Source organism: Oncorhynchus keta, chromosome 29 (genome assembly GCF_023373465.1).
Source record: "Oncorhynchus keta strain PuntledgeMale-10-30-2019 chromosome 29, Oket_V2, whole genome shotgun sequence".
Lineage (NCBI taxonomy): Eukaryota > Metazoa > Chordata > Actinopteri > Salmoniformes > Salmonidae > Oncorhynchus > Oncorhynchus keta.
Genome location: NC_068449.1, coordinates 18,229,045 through 18,251,549, shown reverse-complemented (window position 1 = coordinate 18,251,549; position 22,505 = coordinate 18,229,045). Strand labels below are relative to the sequence as shown.

The 22,505-nt window shown below is 49.6% G+C and overlaps 1 protein-coding gene and 1 long non-coding RNA gene across 5 annotated transcripts in view; both read right to left on the bottom strand.

Moving 5' to 3' along the window:
- LOC118362157 (ral GTPase-activating protein subunit alpha-2-like) overlaps window positions 1-22,505 on the bottom strand; it is a 224,811-nt gene that overhangs the window by 119,387 nt on the left and 82,919 nt on the right. The window lies entirely within an intron of this gene.
- LOC127913617 (uncharacterized) lies at window positions 5,284-22,462 on the bottom strand. Of its 4 annotated transcripts, none has more exons than XR_008086186.1 (3): window positions 22,176-22,462; window positions 21,995-22,056; window positions 5,284-5,324 (listed from the first exon to the last, which is right to left on the bottom strand). It is a non-coding gene; the product is annotated as an uncharacterized LOC127913617 (long non-coding RNA). The 4 variants fall into 4 exon arrangements; XR_008086185.1 differs by lacking the exon at window positions 21,995-22,056 and adding an exon at window positions 17,013-17,074; XR_008086187.1 differs by lacking the exon at window positions 5,284-5,324 and adding an exon at window positions 16,192-16,232.

The window sequence follows — 22,505 nt, the reverse complement described above, 5'->3', positions numbered from 1 at the left end:
CCCATACCCCTGAACCAGTCCCGTCTCCTCATCCCCATACCCCTGAACCAGCCCCGTCACCCCATCCCCATACCTCTGAACCAGCCCCGTCTCCCCATCCCCATACCTCTGAACCAGCCCCGTCTCCCCATCCCCATACCCCTGAACCAGCCCCGTCCCCCCTGAACCAGCCCCCCATCTCCCCATACCCCTGAACCAGCCCCGTCTCCCCATCCCCATACCCCTGAACCAGCCCTGTCTCCCCAACCCCATACCCCTGAACCAGCTCCCACTCCCCATCCCCCTGAACCAGCCCCGTCTCCCCATCCCCATACCCCTGTAACCAGCCCCGTCTCCCCCATCCCCATACCCCTGAACCAGCCCCGTCTCCCCATCCCCATACCCCTGAACCAGCCCCATTGTCTCCCCATCCCCATACCCCTGAACCAGTCCCGTCTCCCCATCCCCATACCCCTGAACCAGCCCCATCTCCCCATCCCCATACCCTGAACCAGCCCCATCTCCCCATCCCCCTCTGAACCAGCCCCGTCTCCCCATCCCCAGTCTCCCCATCCCCCTGAACCAGCCCCATCTCCCCATCCCCATACCCCTGCACCAGCCCCGTCTGCCCCTGGTCCCCTGAACCAGCCCCGTCTCCCCATCCCCATCCCCCCTGAACCAGCCCCGTCTCCCCATCCTCGGGCCGACTCTTTTCTCTGTACCATACCCCTGAACCAGCCCTGTCTCCCCATCCCCCTGTCTCCCCATCCCCATATCCCCATACCCGTCTCCCCATACCCCAAATGAACCAGCCCCTGCCTCCCCATACCCCTGAACCAGTCCTGGATGGTCCTCATCCCCATACCCCTGAACCAGCCCCTTCTCCCCATCCCCATACCTCTGAACCAGCCCCTCTCCCCATCCCCATACCTCTGAACCAGCCCCGTCTCCCCATCCCCCATACCCCTGAACCAGCCCCACAGTGCTCCGTTTTGTCAACCCCATACCCCTGAACCAGCCCCGTCTCCCCATCCCCATACCCCGTCTCCCCATCCCCATGCTAGGTCTCCCCATCCCCATACCCCTGAACCAGTCCCATACCCTCCAGCAGGTCTCCTCATCCCCAAACCCACCTCATCTCCCCATCCCCATCCCCATACCCCTGAAAAATCCAGCCCCATAACCCCAGTCTCCCCATCCCCATACCCTGAACCAGCCCCCTCTCCCCATCCCCTGTTTTTATTTATTTACTTTTCCCTGAACCAGCCCCGTCTCCCCATCCCGATACCCCTGAACCAGCCATGTCTCCCCGTCCCCACCCCTCTGAACCAGCCCTGTCTCCCCATCCCCATACCCCTGAACCAGCCCTGTCTCCCCATCCCCATAACCCTGAACCAGCCCTACTCACAACTGAAGGAGGTGAGCAGCATTGTGTTGAATGACATGTCAGTTGGCATAATTGCAGGTACTGCAATGCATTGAGGACAGGAATGTGATTCTCCAGTCAGGAAAAATGTCACTTGACACAGAGGCAGCCAATATCAAGGCCTTAAAGGAAGAGATGCAGGCTCTTAGAGATGGATGGAAATCTCTCCTGTCTGTAGAAACACCGACTGCTAAGCAAATGGATGTTGCACCTCAATTTAGCAAGGAACACAGCCGCCAGAGGAAAAGGAAGAGACTCCATGATGAGACCGCTCAAGAGTAGACAGCAATGGTGTTTCGGAACACAGTGTTTTTTTTACTGCTATGGACAACATCATAAGTGACCTGGACACAAGGTTCCAGAACACCGCAAAAATTGTAGAATAATTTTCTGCTGTTCTGAAAGTTGGGCAGTTTAGTGAGGATAAAGGCCCTTCTGTGTGCCAACCACTGATCATGAAGTATTCCAGAGATCTGACACCTGAGTTTCAACATGAAGTAAGACACCTGAACACTGTATATGCTGACACTTACCCCCCTAACTTGTTCCCTCTTGGTCTCCTGACACCTGAACACTGTATATGCTGCCACTTACCCCCTAACTTGTTCCCTCTTGGTCTCCTGAACACTGTATATGCTGACACTTACCCCCCTAACTTGTTCCCTCTTGGTCTCCTGAACACTGTATATGCTGACACTTTCCCCCCTAACTTGTTCTCCTGACTCCTGAACACTGTATATGCTGACACTTTCCCCCCTAACTTGTTCCCTCTTGGTCTCCTGACACCTGAACACTGTATATGCTGACACTTTCCCCCCTAACTTGTTCCCTCTTTGTCTCCTGACACCTGAACACTGTATATGCTGACACTTCCCCCTAACTTGTTCCCTCTTGGTCTCCTGAACACTGTATATGCTGACACTTTCCCCCCCTAACTTGTTCCCTCTTTGTCTCCTGAACACTGTATATGCTGACACTTCCCCCCTAACTTGTTCCCTCTTTGTCTCCTGAACACTGTATATGCTGCCACTTTCCCCCCCTAACGTGTTCCCTCTTTGTCTCCTGAACACTGTATATGCTGACACTTTCCCCCTAACTTGTTCCCTCTTGGTCTCCTGAACACTGTATATGCTGACACTTCCCCCTAACTTGTTCCCTCTTGGTCTCCTGACACCTGAACACTGTATATGTGACACTTCCCTAACTTGTTCCTCTTGTCTCCTGAACACTGTATATGCTGACACTTTCCCCCCTAACTTGTTCCCTCTTGGTCTCCTGAACACTGTATATGCTGACACTTTCCCCCCCTAACTTGTTCCCTCTTGGTCTCCTGAACACTGTATATGCTGCCACTTTCCCCCCCTAACTTGTTCCCTCTTGGTCTCCTGACACATGAACACTGTATATGCTGCCACTTTCCCCCTAACTTGTTCCCTCTTGGTCTCCTGACACCTGAACACTGTATGTGCTGACACCCCCCTAACTTGTTCCCCTTTGTCTCCTGACACCTGAACACTGTATATGCTGACACTTTCCCCCTAACTTGTTCCCTTTGTCTCCTGAACACTGTATATGAACACTTACCCCCTAACTATTGCCTCTTGTCTCCTGAGACCTGAACACTGTATATGCTGCCACTTTCCCCATAACTTGTTCCCTCTTGTCTCCTGACACCTGAACACTGTATATGCTGCCACTTTCCCCTAACTTGTTCCCTCTTTGGTCTCCTGAACACTGTATATGCTGACACTTTCCCCCCTAACTTGTTCCCTCTTTGTCTCCTGACACCTGAACACTGTATATGCTGCCACTTTCCCCCTAACTTGTTCCCTCTTTGTCTCCTGACACCTGAACACTGTATATGTCTGCCACTTTACCCCCCTAACTTGTTCCCTCTTGGTCTCCTGACACCTGAACACTGTATATATCTGCCACTTTCCCCCCTAACTTGTTCCCTCTTGGTCTCCTGACACCTGAACACTGTATATATCTGCCACTTTCCCCACTAACTTGTTCCTCTTTTGTCTCCTGAACACTGTATATCTGCACTTTCCCCCTAACTTGTTCCCTCTTGGTCTCCTGAACACTGTATATGCTGCCACTTTCCCCTCCTAACTTGTTCCCTCTTGGTCTCCTGACACCTGAACACTGTATATGCTGCCACTTTCCCCTCCTAACTTGTTCCCTCTTGGTCTCCTGAACACTGTATATGCTGCCACTTTCCCCCCTAACTTGTTCCCTCTTGGTCTCCTGACACCTGAACACTGTATATGCTGCCACTTTCCCCTCCTAACTTGTTCCCTCTTGGTCTCCTGACACCTGAACACTGTATATGCTGACACTTCCCCCCCTAACTTGTTCCCTCTTTGTCTCCTGAACACTGTATATGCTGACACTTTCCCCCTAACTTGTTCCCTCTTTGTCTCCTGACACCTGAACACTGTATATGCTGCCACTTTCCCCCTAACTTGTTCCCTCTTGGTCTCCTGACACCTGAACACTGTATATGCTGACACTTCCCCCTAACTTGTTCCCTCTTGGTCTCCTGACACCTGAACACTGTATATGCTGACACTTTCCCCCTAACTTGTTCCCTCTTTGTCTCCTGACACCTGAACACTGTATATGCTGACACTTTCCCCCCTAACTTGTTCCCTCTTTGTCTCCTGACACCTGAACACTGTATATGCTGCCACTTTCCCCCTAACTTGTTCCCTCTTGGTCTCCTGACACCTGAACACTGTATATGCTGCCACTTCCCCCTAACTTGTTCCCTCTTGGTCTCCTGACACCTGAACACTGTATATGCTGCCACTTTCCCCCCCTAACTTGTTCCCTCTTGGTCTCCTGACACCTGAACACTGTATATGCTGCCACTTTCCCCCCCTAACTTGTTCCCTCTTGGTCTCCTGACACCTGAACACTGTATATGCTGACACTTTCCCCCCTAACTTGTTCCCTCTTTGTCTCCTGAACACACTGTATATGCTGACACTTTCCCCACTAACTTGTTCCCTCTTGGTCTCCTGACACCTGAACACAGTATATGCTGCCACTTACCCCCCTAACTTGTTCCCTCTTGTCTCCTGAACACTGTATATGCTGCCACTTTCCCCTCCTAACTTGTTCCCTCTTGGTCTCCTGACACCTGAACACTGTATATGCTGACACTTCCCCCCCTAACTTGTTCCCTCTTTGTCTCCTGAACACTGTATATGCTGCCACTTTACCCCCCTAACTTGTTCCCTCTTGGTCTCCTGACACCTGAACACTGTATATGCTGACACTTCCCCCTAACTTGTTCCCTCTTTGTCTCCTGAACACTGTATATGCTGCCACTTTCCCCCCTAACTTGTTCCCTCTTGGTCTCCTGACACCTGAACACTGTATATGCTGCCACTTTCCCCCTAACTTGTTCCCTCTTGGTCTCCTGAAACCTGAACACTGTATATGCTGCCACTTTCCCCCCTAACTTGTTCCCTCTTGGTCTCCTGACACCTGAACACTGTATATGCTGCCACTTTCCCCCTAACTTGTTCCCTCTTGGTCTCCTGACACCTGAACACTGTATATGCTGACACTTCCCCCCCTAACTTGTTCCCTCTTTGTCTCCTGAACACTGTATATATCTGCCACTTTCCCCCCCTAACTTGTTCCCTCTTGTCTCCTGACACCTGAACACTGTATATATCTGCCACTTTCCCCCTAACTTGTTCCCTCTTGGTCTCCTGACACCTGAACACTGTATATGTCTGCCACTTTCCCCCCCCTAACTTGTTCCCTCTTGGTCTCCTGACACCTGAACACTGTATATGCTGACACTTTCCCCCCTAACTTGTTCCCTCTTGGCCTCCTGACACCTGAACACTGTATATGCTGCCACTTTCTCCCCTAACTTGTTCCCTCTGTATCCTGACACCTGAACACTGTATATGCTGCCACTTTCTCTCCTAACTTGTTCCCTCTTCTTGGTCTCCTGACACCTGAACACTGTATATGCTGCCACTTTCCCCTAACTTGTTCCCTCTGTATCCCTGACACCTGAACACTGTATATGCTGCCACTTTCCCCTAACTTGTTCCCTCTTTGTCTCCTGACACCTGAACACTGTATATGCTGACACTTCCCCCTAACTTGTTCCCTCTGTCTCCTGACACCTGAACACTGTATATGCTGCCACTTTCCCCCTAACTTGTTCCCTCTTGGTCTCCTGACACCTGAACACTGTATATGCTGCCACTTTCCCCCTAACTTGTTCCCTCTTGGTCTCCTGACACCTGAACACTGTATATGCTGCCACTTTCCCCCCCTAACTTGTTCCCTCTTTGTCTCCTGAACACTGTATATCTGCTACCTTCCCCCTAACTTGTTCCCTCTTGGTCTCCTGAACACTGTATATGCTGCCACTTTCCCCCCTAACTTGTTCCCTCTTGGTCTCCTGACACCTGAACACTGTATATGCTGCCACTTACCCCCTAACTTGTTCCCTCTTGGTCTCCTGACACCTGAACACTGTATATGCTGACACTTCCCCCCCTAACTTGTTCCCTCTTTGTCTCCTGAACACTGTATATGCTGCCACTTTCCCCTAACTTGTTCCCTCTTGTCTCCTGACACCTGAACACTGTATATGCTGCCACTTTCCCCCTAACTTGTTCCCTCTTGGTCTCCTGACACCTGAACACTGTATATGCTGACACTTCCCCCTAACTTGTTTGGTCCTCTATGTCTCCTGAACACTGTATATGCTGACACTTTCCCCCTAACTTGTTCCCTCTTTGTCTCCTGACACCTGAACACTGTATATGCTGCCACTTTCCCCCTAACTTGTTCCCTCTTGGTCTCCTGACACCTGAACACTGTATATGCTGACACTTCCCCCTAACTTGTTCCCTCTTGTCTCCTGAACACTGTATATGCTGACACTTTCCCCCTAACTTGTTCCCTCTTTGTCTCCTGACACCTGAACACTGTATATGCTGACACTTCCCCCTAACTTGTTCCCTCTTTGTCTCCTGACACCTGAACACTGTATATGCTGCCACTTTCCCCCCCTAACTTGTTCCCTCTTGGTCTCCTGACACCTGAACACTGTATATGCTGACACTTCCCCCTAACTTGTTCCCTCTTTGTCTCCTGAACACTGTATATGCTGCCACTTTACCCCCTAACTTGTTCCCTCTTGGTCTCCTGACACCTGAACACTGTATATGCTGACACTTCCCCCTAACTTGTTCCCTCTTGGTCTCCTGAACACTGTATATGTGACACTTCCCCCTAACTTGTTCCCTTTTGTCTCCTGACACCTGAACACTGTATATGCTGCCACTTTCCCCTAACTTGTTCCCTCTTTGTCTCCTGACACCTGAACACTGTATATATCTGCCACTTTCCCCTAACTTGTTCCCTCTTGGTCTCCTGAACACTGTATATGCTGACACTTCCCCCTAACTTGTTCCCTCTTTGTCTCCTGACACCTGAACACTGTATATGCTGACACTTCCCCCTAACTTGTTCCCTCTTTGTCTCCTGACACCTGAACACTGTATGCTGACACTTCCCCCCCTAACTTGTTCCCTCTTTGTCTCCTGAACACTGTATATGCTGCCACTTTCCCCCCCTAACTTGTTCCCTCTTGGTCTCCTGACACCTGAACACTGTATATGCTGACACTTTCCCCCTAACTTGTTCCCTCTTGGTCTCCTGACACCTGAACACTGTATATGCTGCCACTTTCCCCCTAACTTGTTCCCTCTTGGTCTCCTGACACCTGAACACTGTATATGCTGCCACTTACCCCCCTAACTTGTTCCCTCTGTCTCCTGAACACTGTATATGCTGCCACTTTCCCCCCCTAACTTGTTCCCTCTTTGTCTCCTGAACACTGTATATGCTGACACTTCCCCCCTAACTTGTTCCCTCTTGGTCTCCTGACACCTGAACACTGTATATGCTGCCACTTTCCCCCTAACTTGTTCCCTCTTGGTCTCCTGACACCTGAACACTGTATATGCTGCACTTCCCCCTAACTTGTTCCCTCTTTCTCTCCTGAACACTGTATATATCTGCCACTTTCCCCTAACTTGTTCCCTCTTGGTCTCCTAACACTGTATATGCTGACACTTCCCCCTAACTTGTCCCTCTTTTCCTGACACCTGAACACTGTATATGCTGCCACTTTACCCCCTAACTTGTTCCCTCTTGGTCTCCTGACACCTGAACACTGTATATGCTGACACTTCCCCCTAACTTGTTCCCTCTTGGTCTCCTGACACCTGAACACTGTATATGCTGCCACTTTCCCCTAACTTGTTCCCTCTTGGTCTCCTGACACCTGAACACTGTATATGCTGCCACTTCCCCTAACTTGTTCCCTCTTGTCTCCTGAACACTGTATATGCTGCCACTTTCCCCCTAACTTGTTCCCTCTTGGTCTCCTGAAACCTGAACACTGTATATGCTGCCACTTTCCCCCTAACTTGTTCCCTCTTTGTCTCCTGAACACTGTATATGCTGTTTCCCCCTAACTTGTTCCCTCTTGGTCTCCTGACACCTGAACACTGTATATGCTGCCACTTACCCCCTAACTTGTTCCCTCTTTGTCTCCTGAACACTGTATATGCTGCCACTTTCCCCCCTAACTTGTTCCCTCTTGGTCTCCTGACACCTGAACACTGTATATGCTGACACTTCCCCCTAACTTGTTCCCTCTTTGTCTCCTGAACACTGTATATGCTGCCACTTTCCCCTCCTAACTTGTTCCCTCTTGGTCTCCTGACACCTGAACACTGTATATGCTGACACTTCCCCCCCTAACTTGTTCCCTCTTTGTCTCCTGAACACTGTATATGCTGCCACTTTACCCCCCTAACTTGTTCCCTCTTGGTCTCCTGAAACCTGAACACTGTATATGCTGCCACTTTCCCCTCCTAACTTGTTCCCTCTTGGTCTCCTGACACCTGAACACTGTATATGCTGACACTTACCCCCCTAACTTGTTCCCTCTTGGTCTGACACCTGAACACTGTATATGCTGCCACTTTCCTGCCACTTGTTCCCCTTGATCTCCTGAACACTGTATATGTGACACTTCCCCCTAACTTGTTCCCCATTTGTCTCCTGAACACTGTATATATCTGCCACTTTCCCCCCCTAACTTGTTCCCTCTTTGTCTCCTGACACCTGAACACTGTATATATCTGCCACTTTCCCCCTAACTTGTCCCCTCTTGGTCTCCTGACACCTGAACACTGTATATGCTGCCACTTTCCCCCTAACTTGTTCCCTCTTGGTCTCCTGAACACTGAACACTTTCCCCTAACTTGTTCCCTCTTGGCCTCCTGACACCTGAACACTGTATATGCTGCCACTTTCCCCTAACTTGTTCCCTCTGTCTCCTGACACCTGAACACTGTATATGCTGCCACTTTCTCTCCTAACTTGTTCCCTCTTGGTCTCCTGACACCTGAACACTGTATATGCTGCACTTTCCCCCTAACTTGTTCCCTCTTGGTCTCCTGACACCTGAACACTGTATATGCTGCCACTTACCCCCTAACTTGTTCCCTCTTTGTCTCCTGAACCTGATATCACTTGTTCCCTCTTGGTCTCCTGAACACTGTATATGCTGACACTTCCCCCTAACTTGTTCCCTCTTGTCTCCTGAACACTGTATATGCTGCCACTTTCCCCCTAACTTGTTCCCTCTTGGTCTCCTGAACCTGAACACTGTATATGCTGCCACTTTCCCCCTAACTTGTTCCCTCTTGGTCTCCTGACACCTGAACACTGTATATGCTGCCACTTTCCCCCCCTAACTTGTTCCCTCTTGGTCTCCTGACACCTGAACACTGTATATGCTGCCACTTTCCCCTAACTTGTTCCCTCTGTGTCTCCTGACACCTGAACACTGTATATGCTGCCACTTTCCCCCCCTAACTTGTTCCCTCTTTGTCTCCTGAACACTGTATATATCTGCCACTTTCCCCCTAACTTATGTCTCCATTTAGCTGACACCTGACTTACACATGTGTGCATACATGCTGCCACCCACTTGGCGTTACAAGCGCCATGCTCTAAACTGAGCCACAGAAGGACCACTTGTTCCCTCTTTGTCTCCTGACACCTGAACACTGTATATGCTGCCACTTTCCCCTCCTAACTTGTTCCCTCTTGGTCTCCTGACACCTGAACACTGTATATGCTGACACTTCCCCCCTAACTTGTTCCCTCTTGTCTCCTGACACCTGAACACTGTATATGCTGACACTTTCCCCCCTAACTTGTTCCCTCTTTGTCTCCTGAACACTGTATATATCTGCCACTTTCCCCCCCTAACTTGTTCCCTCTTTGTCTCCTGACACCTGAACACTGTATATGCTGCCACTTTCCCCCCTAACTTGTTCCCTCTTGGTCTCCTGACACCTGAACACTGTATATGCTGACACTTCCCCCCTAACTTGTTCCCTCTTGGTCTCCTGACACCTGAACACTGTATATGCTGCCACTTTCCCCCCTAACTTGTTCCCTCTGTCTCCTGACACCTGAACACTGTATATGCTGCCACTTTCCCCCTAACTTGTTCCCTCTTGTCTCCTGACACCTGAACACTGTATATGCTGACACTTCCCCCTAACTTGTTCCCTCTTTGTCTCCTGACACCTGAACACTGTATATGCTGCCACTTTCCCCCTAACTTGTTCCCTTTTGTCTCCTGAACACTGTATATATCTGCCACTTTCCCCCTAACTTGTTCCCTCTTGGTCTCCTGACACCTGAACACTGTATATGCTGACACTTCCCCCTAACTTGTTCCCTCTTGGTCTCCTGACACCTGAACACTGTATATGCTGCCACTTACCCCTAACTTGTTCCCTCTTTGTCTCCTGAACACACTGTATATCTGCCACTTTCCCCCCCTAACTTGTTCCCTCTTGGTCTCCTGAACACTGTATATGCTGACACTTCCCCCTAACTTGTTCCCTCTTTGTCTCCTGAACACTGTATATGCTGCCACTTTCCCCCCTAACTTGTTCCCTCTTGGTCTCCTGACACCTGAACACTGTATATGCTGCCACTTTCCCCCCCTAACTTGTTCCCTCTTGGTCTCCTGACACCTGAACACTGTATATGCTGCCACTTTCCCCCCTAACTTGTTCCCTCTTTGTCTCCTGAACACTGTATATGCTGCCACTTTCCCCCTAACTTGTTCCCTCTTTGTCTCCTGACACCTGAACACTGTATATGCTGACACTTCCCCCTAACTTGTTCCCTCTTTGTCTCCTGAACACTGTATATATCTGCCACTTTCCCCCCTAACTTATAATAATAATAATATATGCCATTTAGCTGACGCTTTTATCCAAAGCGACTTACAGTCATGTGTGCATACCTACTTGGGTGGTCCCTGAATCGAACCCACTACCCTGGCGTTACAAGCGCCATGCTCTACCAACTGAGCCACTGAATGGACCACTTGTTCCCTCTTTGTCTCCTGACACCTGAACACTGTATATGCTGCCACTTTCCCCCTAACTTGTTCCCTAACCTGAACACTGTATATGCTGTTCCCTCTTTGTCTCCTGACACCTGAACACTGTATATGCTGCCACTTTCCCCCTAACTGTTCCCTCTTTGTCTCCTGAACACTGTATATATCTGCCACTTTCCCCCTAACTTGTTCCCTCTTGTCTCCTGACACCTGAACACTGTATATGCTGCCACTTTCCCCCTAACTTGTTCCCTCTTGGTCTCCTGACACCTGAACACTGTATATGCTGACACTTCTCCCCTAACTTGTTCTCTTTGTCTCCTGACACCTGAACACTGTATATGCTGCCACTTTCCCCCTAACTTGTTCCCTCTTGGTCTCCTGACACCTGAACACTGTATATGCTGCCACTTTCCCCCTAACTTGTTCCCTCTTGGTCTCCTGACACCTGAACACTGTATATGCTGACACTTTCCCCCTAACTTGTTCCCTCTTTGTCTCCTGACACCTGAACACTGTATATGCTGCCACTTTCCCCCTAACTTGTTCCCTCTCTCCTGACACCTGAACACTGTATATGCTGACTTCCACTTTCCCCTAACTTGTTCCCTCTTGGTCTCCTGACACCTGAACACTGTATATGCTGACACTTTCCCCCTAACTTGTTCCCTCTTGGTCTCCTGACACCTGAACACTGTATATGCTGCCACTTTCCCCCTAACTTGTTCCCTCTTGGTCTCCTGACACCTGAACACTGTATATGCTGCCACTTCCCCCTAACTTGTTCCCTCTGTCTCCTGAACACTGTATATGCTGCCATTCCCCCCTAACTTGTTCCCTCTTTGTCTCCTGACACCTGAACACTGTATATATGCTGCCACTTTCCCCCTAACTTGTTCCCTCTTTGTCTCCTGACACCTGAACACTGTATATGTCTGCCACTTTCCCCCCCTAACTTGTTCCCTCTTGGTCTCCTGAACACTGTATATGTCTGCCACTTTACCCCCCTAACTTGTTCCCTCTTGGTCTCCTGACACCTGAACACTGTATATATCTGCCACTTCCCCGCCCTAACTTGTTCCCTCTTTGTCTCCTGACACCTGAACACTGTATATATCTGCCACTTTCCCCCTAACTTGTTCCCTCTTGGTCTCCTGACACCTGAACACTGTATATGCTGACACTTCCCCCCCTAACTTGTTCCCTATTTGTCTCCTGAACACTGTATATGCTGCCACTTTCCCCTCCTAACTTGTTCCCTCTTGGTCTCCTGAACACTGTATATGCTGCCACTTTCCCCTCCTAACTTGTTCCCTCTTGGTCTCCTGAACACTGTATATGCTGCCACTTTCCCCTCCTAACTTGTTCCCTCTTGGTCTCCTGACACCTGAACACTGTATATGCTGACACTTCCCCCCCTAACTTGTTCCCTCTTGGTCTCCTGACACCTGAACACTGTATATGCTGCCACTTTCCCCCCATAACTTGTTCCCTCTTTGTCTCCTGACACCTGAACACTGTATATGCTGCCACTTCCCCCTAACTTGTTCCCTCTTGTCTCCTGAACACTGTATATGCCCACTGAACCCTCTTGTAACACTGTATATGCTGCCACTTTCCCCCTAACTTGTTCCCTCTTGGTCTCCTGACACCTGAACACTGTATATGCTGCCACTTTCCCCCTAACTTGTTCCCTCTTTCTCCTCCCTGAACACTGTATATATCTGCCACTTTCCCCCCTAACTTGTTCCCTCTTGGTCTCCTGACACCTGAACACTGTATATGCTGACACTTCCCCCCCCTAACTTGTTCCCTCTTGGTCTCCTGACACCTGAACACTGTATATGCTGCCACTTCCCCCCCTAACTTGTTCCCTCTTGGTCTCCTGACACCTGAACACTGTATATATCTGCCACTTTCCCCACTAACTTGTTCCCTCTTTGTCTCCTGAACACTGTATATGCTGACACTTTCCCCCCTAACTTGTTCCCTCTTTGTCTCCTGACACCTGAACACTGTATATATCTGCCACTTTCCCCCCTAACTTGTTCCCTCTTGGTCTCCTGACACCTGAACACTGTATATGCTGACACTTCCCCCCCTAACTTGTTCCCTCTTGTCTCCTGAACACTGTATATGCTGCCACTTTCCCCCTAACTTGTTCCCTCTTGGTCTCCTGACACCTGAACACTGTATATGCTGCCACTTTCCCCCTAACTTGTTCCCTCTTTGTCTCCTGACACCTGAACACTGTATATGCTGCCACTTTCCCCCCTAACTTGTTCCCTCTTGGTCTCCTGACACCTGAACACTGTATATGCTGCCACTTTCCCCCCTAACTTGTTCCCTCTTTGTCTCCTGAACACTGTATATATTTGCCACTTTCCCCCCCTAACTTGTTCCCTCTTGGTCTCCTGACACCTGAACACTGTATATGCTGACACTTTCCCCCCCTAACTTGTTCCCTCTTTGTCTCCTGAACACTGTATATGCTGCCACTTTCCCCCCTAACTTGTTCCCTCTTGGTCTCCTGACACCTGAACACTGTATATGCTGACACTTTCCCCCTAACTTGTTCCCTCTTGGTCTCCTGACACCTGAACACTGTATATGCTGCCACTTTCCCCCTAACTTGTTCCCTCTTGGTCTCCTGACACCTGAACACTGTATATGCTGCCACTTCCCCCTAACTTGTTCCCTCTTTGTCTCCTGAACACTGTATATGCTGCCACTTTCCCCCCTAACTTGTTCCCTCTTGGTCTCCTGAAACCTGAACACTGTATATGCTGCCACTTTCCCCCCTAACTTGTTCCCTCTTGGTCTCCTGACACCTGAACACTGTATATGCTGCCACTTTCCCCCCCTAACTTGTTCCCTCTTGGTCTCCTGAACACTGTATATGCTGCCACTTTCCCCCCTAACTTGTTCCCTCTTGGTCTCCTGACACCTGAACACTGTATATGCTGACACTTCCCCCCCTAACTTGTTCCCTCTTTGTCTCCTGAACACTGTATATATCTGCCACTTTCCCCCCCTAACTTGTTCCCTCTTTGTCTCCTGACACCTGAACACTGTATATGCTGCCACTTTCCCCCTAACTTGTTCCCTCTTGGTCTCCTGACACCTGAACACTGTATATGCTGCCACTTTCCCCCCTAACTTGTTCCCTCTTGGTCTCCTGAACACTGTATATGCTGACACTTTCCCCCCTAACTTGTTCCCTCTTGGTCTCCTGACACCTGAACACTGTATATGCTGACACTTCTCCCCCTAACTTGTTCCCTCTTGGTCTCCTGACACCTGAACACTGTATATGCTGACACTTTCCCCCCTAACTTGTTCCTCTTTGTCTCCTGACACCTGAACACTGTATATGCTGACACTTTCCCCCCTAACTTGTTCCCTCTTGGCCTCCTGAACACTGTATATGCTGCCACTTTCTCCCCTAACTTGTTCCCTCTTGGTCTCCTGACACCTGAACACTGTATATGCTGCCACTTTCCCCCCCTAACTTGTTCCCTCTTGGTCTCCTGACACCTGAACACTGTATATGCTGCCACTTCCCCCTAACTTGTTCCCTCTTGGTCTCCTGAACACTGTATATGCTGACACTTCCCCCCCTAACTTGTTCCCTCTTGGTCTCCTGACACCTGAACACTGTATATGCTGACACTTTCCCCCTAACTTGTTCCCTCTTGGTCTCCTGACACCTGAACACTGTATATGCTGACACTTCCCCCCCTAACTTGTTCCCTCTTTGTCTCCTGACACCTGAACACTGTATATGCTGCCACTTTCCCCCTAACTTGTTCCCTCTTGGTCTCCTGACACCTGAACACTGTATATGCTGACACTTCCCCCTAACTTGTTCCCTCTTGGTCTCCTGACACCTGAACACTGTATATGCTGACACTTTCCCCCTAACTTGTTCCCTCTTGGTCTCCTGACACCTGAACACTGTATATGCTGACACTTTCCCCCCTAACTTGTTCCCTCTTGGTCTCCTGACACCTGAACACTGTATATGCTGCCACTTTCCCCCTAACTTGTTCCCTCTTGGTCTCCTGACACCTGAACACTGTATATGCTGACACTTTCCCCCTAACTTGTTCCCTCTTGGTCTCCTGACACCTGAACACTGTATATGCTGACACTTCCCCCCTAACTTGTTCCCTCTTGGTCTCCTGACACCTGAACACTGTATATGCTGACACTTTCCCCACTAACTTGTTCCCTCTTGGTCTCCTGACACCTGAACACTGTATATGCTGCCACTTACCCCCCTAACTTGTTCCCTCTTGGTCTCCTGAACACTGTATATGCTGCCACTTTCCCCCTAACTTGTTCCCTCTTGGTCTCCTGACACCTGAACACTGTATATGCTGCCACTTTCCCCCTAACTTGTTCCCTCTTGGTCTCCTGACACCTGAACACTGTATATGCTGCCACTTTCCCCCCCTAACTTGTTCCCTCTTGGTCTCCTGACACCTGAACACTGTATATGCTGCCACTTTCCCCCCTAACTTGTTCCCTCTTGGTCTCCTGACACCTGAACACTGTATATGCTGCCACTTACCCCCCTAACTTGTTCCCCTGAACACTGTATATGCTGACACTTTCCCCCCTAACTTGTTCCCTCTTTGTCTCCTGACACCTGAACACTGTATATGCTGCCACTTTCCCCCTAACTTGTTCCCTCTTGGTCTCCTGAACCTGAACACTGTATATGCTGCCACTTTCCCCCCCTAACTTGTTCCCTCTTGGTCTCCTGACACCTGAACACTGTATATGCTGCCACTTTCCCCCCTAACTTGTTCCCTCTTGGTCTCCTGACACCTGAACACTGTATATGCTGCCACTTTCCCCCCTAACTTGTTCCCTCTTGGTCTCCTGACACCTGAACACTGTATATGCTGCCACTTTCCCCCTAACTTGTTCCCTCTTGGTCTCCTGACACCTGAACACTGTATATGCTGACACTTTCCCCCCCTAACTTGTTCCCTCTTTGTCTCCTGACACCTGAACACTGTATATGCTGCCACTTTCCCCCCTAACTTGTTCCCTCTTGGTCTCCTGACACCTGAACACTGTATATGCTGCCACTTTCCCCCCTAACTTGTTCCCTCTTTGTCTCCTGAACACTGTATATATTTGCCACTTTCCCCTCCTAACTTGTTCCCTCTTTGTCTCCTGACACCTGTCTTTGTCTCCTGACACCTGAACACTGTATATGCTGACACTTTCCCCCCTAACTTGTTCCCTCTTGGCCTCCTGACACCTGAACACTGTATATGCTGCCACTTTCTCCCCTAACTTGTTCCCTCTGTATCCTGACACCTGAACACTGTATATGCTGCCACTTTCTCTCCTAACTTGTTCCCTCTTGGTCTCCTGACACCTGAACACTGTATATGCTGACACTTTCCCCCCTAACTTGTTCCCTCTTGGTCTCCTGACACCTGAACACTGTATATGCTGACACTTCCCCCCCCTAACTTGTTCCCTCTTGGTCTCCTGAACACTGTATATGCTGACACTTCCCCCCTAACTTGTTCCCTCTTGGTCTCCTGACACCTGAACACTGTATATGCTGACACTTCCCCCCTAACTTGTTCCCTCTTTGTCTCCTGACACCTGAACACTGTATATGCTGCCACTTTCCCCCCTAACTTGTTCCCTCTTGGTCTCCTGACACCTGAACACTGTATATGCTGACACTTCCCCCCCTAACTTGTTCCCTCTTGGTCTCCTGACACCTGAACACTGTATATGCTGCCACTTTCCCCCTAACTTGTTCCCTCTTGGTCTCCTGACACCTGAACACTGTATATGCTGACACTTCCCCCCCTAACTTGTTCCCTCTTTGTCTCCTGACACCTGAACACTGTATATGCTGCCACTTTCCCCCCTAACTTGTTCCCCTTGGTCTCCTGACACCTGAACACTGTATATGCTGACACTTCTCCCCTAACTTGTTCCCCCTTGGTCTCCTGACACCTGAACACTGTATATGCTGACACTTTCCCCCTAACTTGTTCCCTCTTGGTCTCCTGACACCTGAACACTGTATATGCTGACACTTTCCCCCTAACTTGTTCCCTCTTGGTCTCCTGACACCTGAACACTGTATATGCTGCCACTTTCCCCCCCTAACTTGTTCCCTCTTGGTCTCCTGACACCTGAACACTGTATATGCTGACACTTCCCCCTAACTTGTTCCCTCTTGGTCTCCTGACACCTGAACACTGTATATGCTGACACTTCCCCCTAACTTGTTCCCTCTTGGTCTCCTGACACCTGAACACTGTATATGCTGACACTTTCCCCCTAACTTGTTCCCTCTTGGTCTCCTGACACCTGAACACTGTATATGCTGCCACTTTCCCCCCTAACTTGTTCCCTCTTGGTCTCCTGAACACTGTATATCTGCCACTTTCCCCCCCTAACTTGTTCCCTCTTTGTCTCCTGACACCTGAACACTGTATATGCTGCCACTTTCCCCCTAACTTGTTCCCTCTTGGTCTCCTGACACCTGAACACTGTATATGCTGCCACTTTCCCCCTAACTTGTTCCCTCTTGGTCTCCTGACACCTGAACACTGTATATGCTGCCACTTTCCCCCCTAACTTGTTCCCTCTTGGTCTCCTGACACCTGAACACTGTATATGCTGCCACTTTCCCCCCTAACTTGTTCCCTCTTTGTCTCCTGACACCTGAACACTGTATATGCTGACACTTCCCCCCCTAACTTGTTCCCTCTTTGTCTCCTGAACACTGTATATGCTGCCACTTTACCCCCCTAACTTGTTCCCTCTTGGTTTCCTGAAACCTGAACACTGTATATGCTGCCACTTTCCCCCCCTAACTTGTTCCCTCTTGGTCTCCTGAAACCTGAACACTGTATATGCTGCCACTTTCCCCCCTAACTTGTTCCCTCTTGGTCTCCTGACACCTGAACACTGTATATGCTGCCACTTTCCCCCTAACTTGTTCCCTCTTTGTCTCCTGAACACTGTATATATCTGCCACTTCCCTCTTTGTCTCCTGAACACTGTATATGCTGCCACTTTCCCCCCTAACTTGTTCCCTCTTTGTCTCCTGAACACTGTATATGCTGCCACTTTCCCCTCCTAACTTGTTCCCTCTTGGTCTCCTGACACCTGAACACTGTATATGCTGACACTTCCCCCCCTAACTTGTTCCCTCTTTGTCTCCTGAACACTGTATATGCTGCCACTTTCCCCCCTAACTTGTTCCCTCTTGGCCTCCTGAACACTGTATATGCTGCCACTTTCTCCCCTAACTTGTTCCCTCTGTCTCCTGACACCTGAACACTGTATATGCTGCCACTTTCCCCCCTAACTTGTTCCCTCTTGGTCTCCTGACACCTGAACACTGTATATGCTGACACTTTCCCCCCTAACTTGTTCCCTCTTGGTCTCCTGACACCTGAACACTGTATATGCTGACACTTTCCCCCCTAACTTGTTCCCTCTTGGTCTCCTGACACCTGAACACTGTATATGCTGACACTTCTCCCCCTAACTTGTTCCCTCTTGGTCTCCTGACACCTGAACACTGTATATGCTGACACTTTCCCCCCTAACTTGTTCCCTCTTGGTCTCCTGACACCTGAACACTGTATATGTCTGCCACTTTCCCCTAACTTGTTCCCTCTTGGTCTCCTGACACCTGAACACTGTATATGCTGACACTTTCCCCCCCTAACTTGTTCCCTCTTGGTCTCCTGACACCTGAACACTGTATATGCTGACACTTCCCCCCCTAACTTGTTCCCTCTTGGTCTCCTGACACCTGAACACTGTATATGCTGACACTTTCCCCTAACTTGTTCCCTCTTGGTCTCCTGAACACTGTATATGCTGCCACTTTCCCCCCTAACTTGTTCCCTCTTGGTCTCCTGACACCTGAACACTGTATATGCTGCCACTTTCCCCCTAACTTGTTCCCTCTTGGTCTCCTGACACCTGAACACTGTATATGCTGCCACTTTCCCCCTAACTTGTTCCCTCTTTGTCTCCTGACACCTGAACACTGTATATGCTGCCACTTCCCCCTAACTTGTTCCCTCTTGGTCTCCTGACACCTGAACACTGTATATGCTGCCACTTTCCCCCTAACTTGTTCCCTCTTGGTCTCCTGACACCTGAACACTGTATATGCTGCCACTTTCCCCCTAACTTGTTCCCTCTTGGTCTCCTGACACCTGAACACTGTATATGCTGACACTTACCCCCCTAACTTGTTCCCTCTTTGTCTCCTGAACACTGTATATGCTGACACTTCCCCCCCTAACTTGTTCCCTCTTGGTCTCCTGACACCTGAACACTGTATATGCTGACACTTTCCCCCCTAACTTGTTCCCTCTTGGTCTCCTGACACCTGAACACTGTATATGCTGACACTTCCCCCCCTAACTTGTTCCCTCTTGGTCTCCTGACACCTGAACACTGTATATATCTGCCACTTTCCCCCCTAACTTGTTCCCTCTTGGTCTCCTGACACCTGAACACTGTATATGCTGACACTTCCCCCTAACTTGTTCCCTCTTGGTCTCCTGACACCTGAACACTGTATATGCTGACACTTTCCCCCCCTAACTTGTTCCCTCTTGGTCTCCTGACACCTGAACACTGTATATGCTGCCACTTTCCCCCCCTAACTTGTTCCTTCTTGGTCTCCTGAAACCTGAACACTGTATATGCTGCCACTTTCCCCCTAACTTGTTCCCTCTTGGTCTCCTGACACCTGAACACTGTATATGCTGCCACTTTCCCCCCTAACTTGTTCCCTCTTTGTCTCCTGAACACTGTATATGCTGCCACTTTCCCCCTAACTTGTTCCCTCTTTGTCTCCTGAACACTGTATATGCTGCCACTTTCCCCCCTAACTTGTTCCCTCTTTGTCTCCTGAACACTGTATATGCTGCCACTTCCCCCCCCTAACTTGTTCCCTCTTTGTCTCCTGAACACTGTATATGCTGCCACTTTCCCCCCTAACTTGTTCCCTCTTTGTCTGACTGAACACTGTATATGCTGCCACTTTCCCCCCTAACTTGTTCCCTCTTTGTCTCCTGAACACCTGAACACTGTATATGCTGCCACTTTCCCCCTAACTTGTTCCCTCTTTGTCTCCTGACACCTGAACACTGTGTGCCACTTTCCCCCTAACTTGTTCCCCCTTGGTCTCCTGACACCTGAACACTGTATATGCTGACACTTCTCCCCCTAACTTGTTCCCTCTTGGTCTCCTGACACCTGAACACTGTATATGCTGCCACTTTCCCCCTAACTTGTTCCCTCTTGTCTCCTGACACCTGAACACTGTATATGCTGACACTTCCCCCTAACTTGTTCCCTCTTGGTCTCTCTGACACCTGAACACTGTATATGCTGACACTTTCCCCCCTAACTTGTTCCCTCTTGGTCTCCTGACACCTGAACACTGTATATGCTGACACTTTCCCCCCTAACTTGTTCCCTCTTGGTCTCCTGAACACTGTATATGCTGCCACTTTCCCCTCCTAACTTGTTCCCTCTTTGTCTCCTGACACCTGAACACTGTATATGCTGACACTTCCCCCCCTAACTTGTTCCCTCTTTGTCTCCTGAACACTGTATATGCTGCCACTTTACCCCCTAACTTGTTCCCTCTTGGTCTCCTGAAACCTGAACACTGTATATGCTGCCACTTTCCCCCCCTAACTTGTTCCCTCTTGGTCTCCTGAAACCTGAACACTGTATATGCTGCCACTTTCCCCCCTAACTTGTTCCCTCTTGGTCTCCTGACACCTGAACACTGTATATGCTGCCACTTTCCCCCTAACTTGTTCCCTCTTTGTCTCCTGAACACTGTATATATCTGCCACTTTCCCCCCCTAACTTGTTCCCTCTTTGTCTCCTGAACACTGTATATGCTGCCACTTTCCCCCCTAACTTGTTCCCTCTTTGTCTCCTGAACACTGTATATGCTGCCACTTTCCCCTCCTAACTTGTTCCCTCTTGGTCTCCTGACACCTGAACACTGTATATGCTGACACTTCCCCCCCTAACTTGTTCCCTCTTTGTCTCCTGAACACTGTATATGCTGCCACTTTACCCCCCTAACTTGTTCCCTCTTGGTCTCCTGACACCTGAACACTGTATATGCTGACACTTCCCCCCAACTTGTTCCCTCTTTGTCTCCTGACACCTGAACACTGTATATGCTGCCACTTTCCCCCCCTAACTTGTTCCCCCTTGGTCTCCTGACACCTGAACACTGTATATGCTGCCACTTTCCCCCCTAACTTGTTCCCTCTTGGTCTCCTGACACCTGAACACTGTATATGCTGCCACTTACCCCCCCTAACTTGTTCCCTCTTGGTCTCCTGACACCTGAACACTGTATATGCTGACACTTTCCCCCCTAACTTGTTCCCTCTTGGTCTCCTGACACCTGAACACTGTATATGCTGACACTTTCCCCCCTAACTTGTTCCCTCTTGGTCTCCTGAAACCTGAACACTGTATATGCTGCCACTTTCCCCCTAACTTGTTCCCTCTTGGTCTCCTGACACCTGAACACTGTATATGCTGCCACTTTCCCCTAACTTGTTCCCTCTTTGTCTGCCTGAACACTGTATATGCTGCCACTTTCCCCCTAACTTGTTCCCTCTTTGTCTGACACCTGAACACTGTATATGCTGCCACTTTCCCCTAACTTGTTCCCTCTTTGTCTGACACTGTATATATCTGCCACTTTCCCCCTAACTTGTTCCCTCTTTGTCTCCTGACTGAACACTGTATATGCTGCCACTTTCCCCCTAACTTGTTCCCTCTTGTCTGACACCTGAACACTGTATATGCTGCCACTTTCCCCCCTAACTTGTTCCCTCTTGGTCTCCTGACACCTGAACACTGTATATATCTGCCACTTTCCCCCCATAACTTGTTCCCTCTTTGTCTCCTGACACCTGAACACTGTATATGCTGCCACTTTCCCCCCCTAACTTGTTCCCCCTTGGTCTCCTGACACCTGAACACTGTATATGCTGACACTTCTCCCCCTAACTTGTTCCCTCTTGGTCTCCTGACACCTGAACACTGTATATGCTGCCACTTTCCCCCCCTAACTTGTTCCCTCTTGGTCTCCTGACACCTGAACACTGTATATGCTGACACTTCCCCCTAACTTGTTCCCTCTTGGTCTCCTGACACCTGAACACTGTATATGCTGACACTTCCCCCCTAACTTGTTCCCTCTTGGTCTCCTGACACCTGAACACTGTATATGCTGACACTTTCCCCCCTAACTTGTTCCCTCTTGGTCTCCTGACACCTGAACACTGTATATATCTGCCACTTTCCCCCCCTAACTTGTTCCCTCTTGGTCTCCTGACACCTGAACACTGTATATGCTGACACTTTCCCCCCTAACTTGTTCCCTCTTGGTCTCCTGACACCTGAACACTGTATATGCTGCCACTTTCCCCCCCTAACTTGTTCCCTCTTGGTCTCCTGACACCTGAACACTGTATATGCTGCCACTTCCCCCCTAACTTGTTCCCTCTTGGTCTCCACCTGAACACTGTATATGCTGCCACTTAC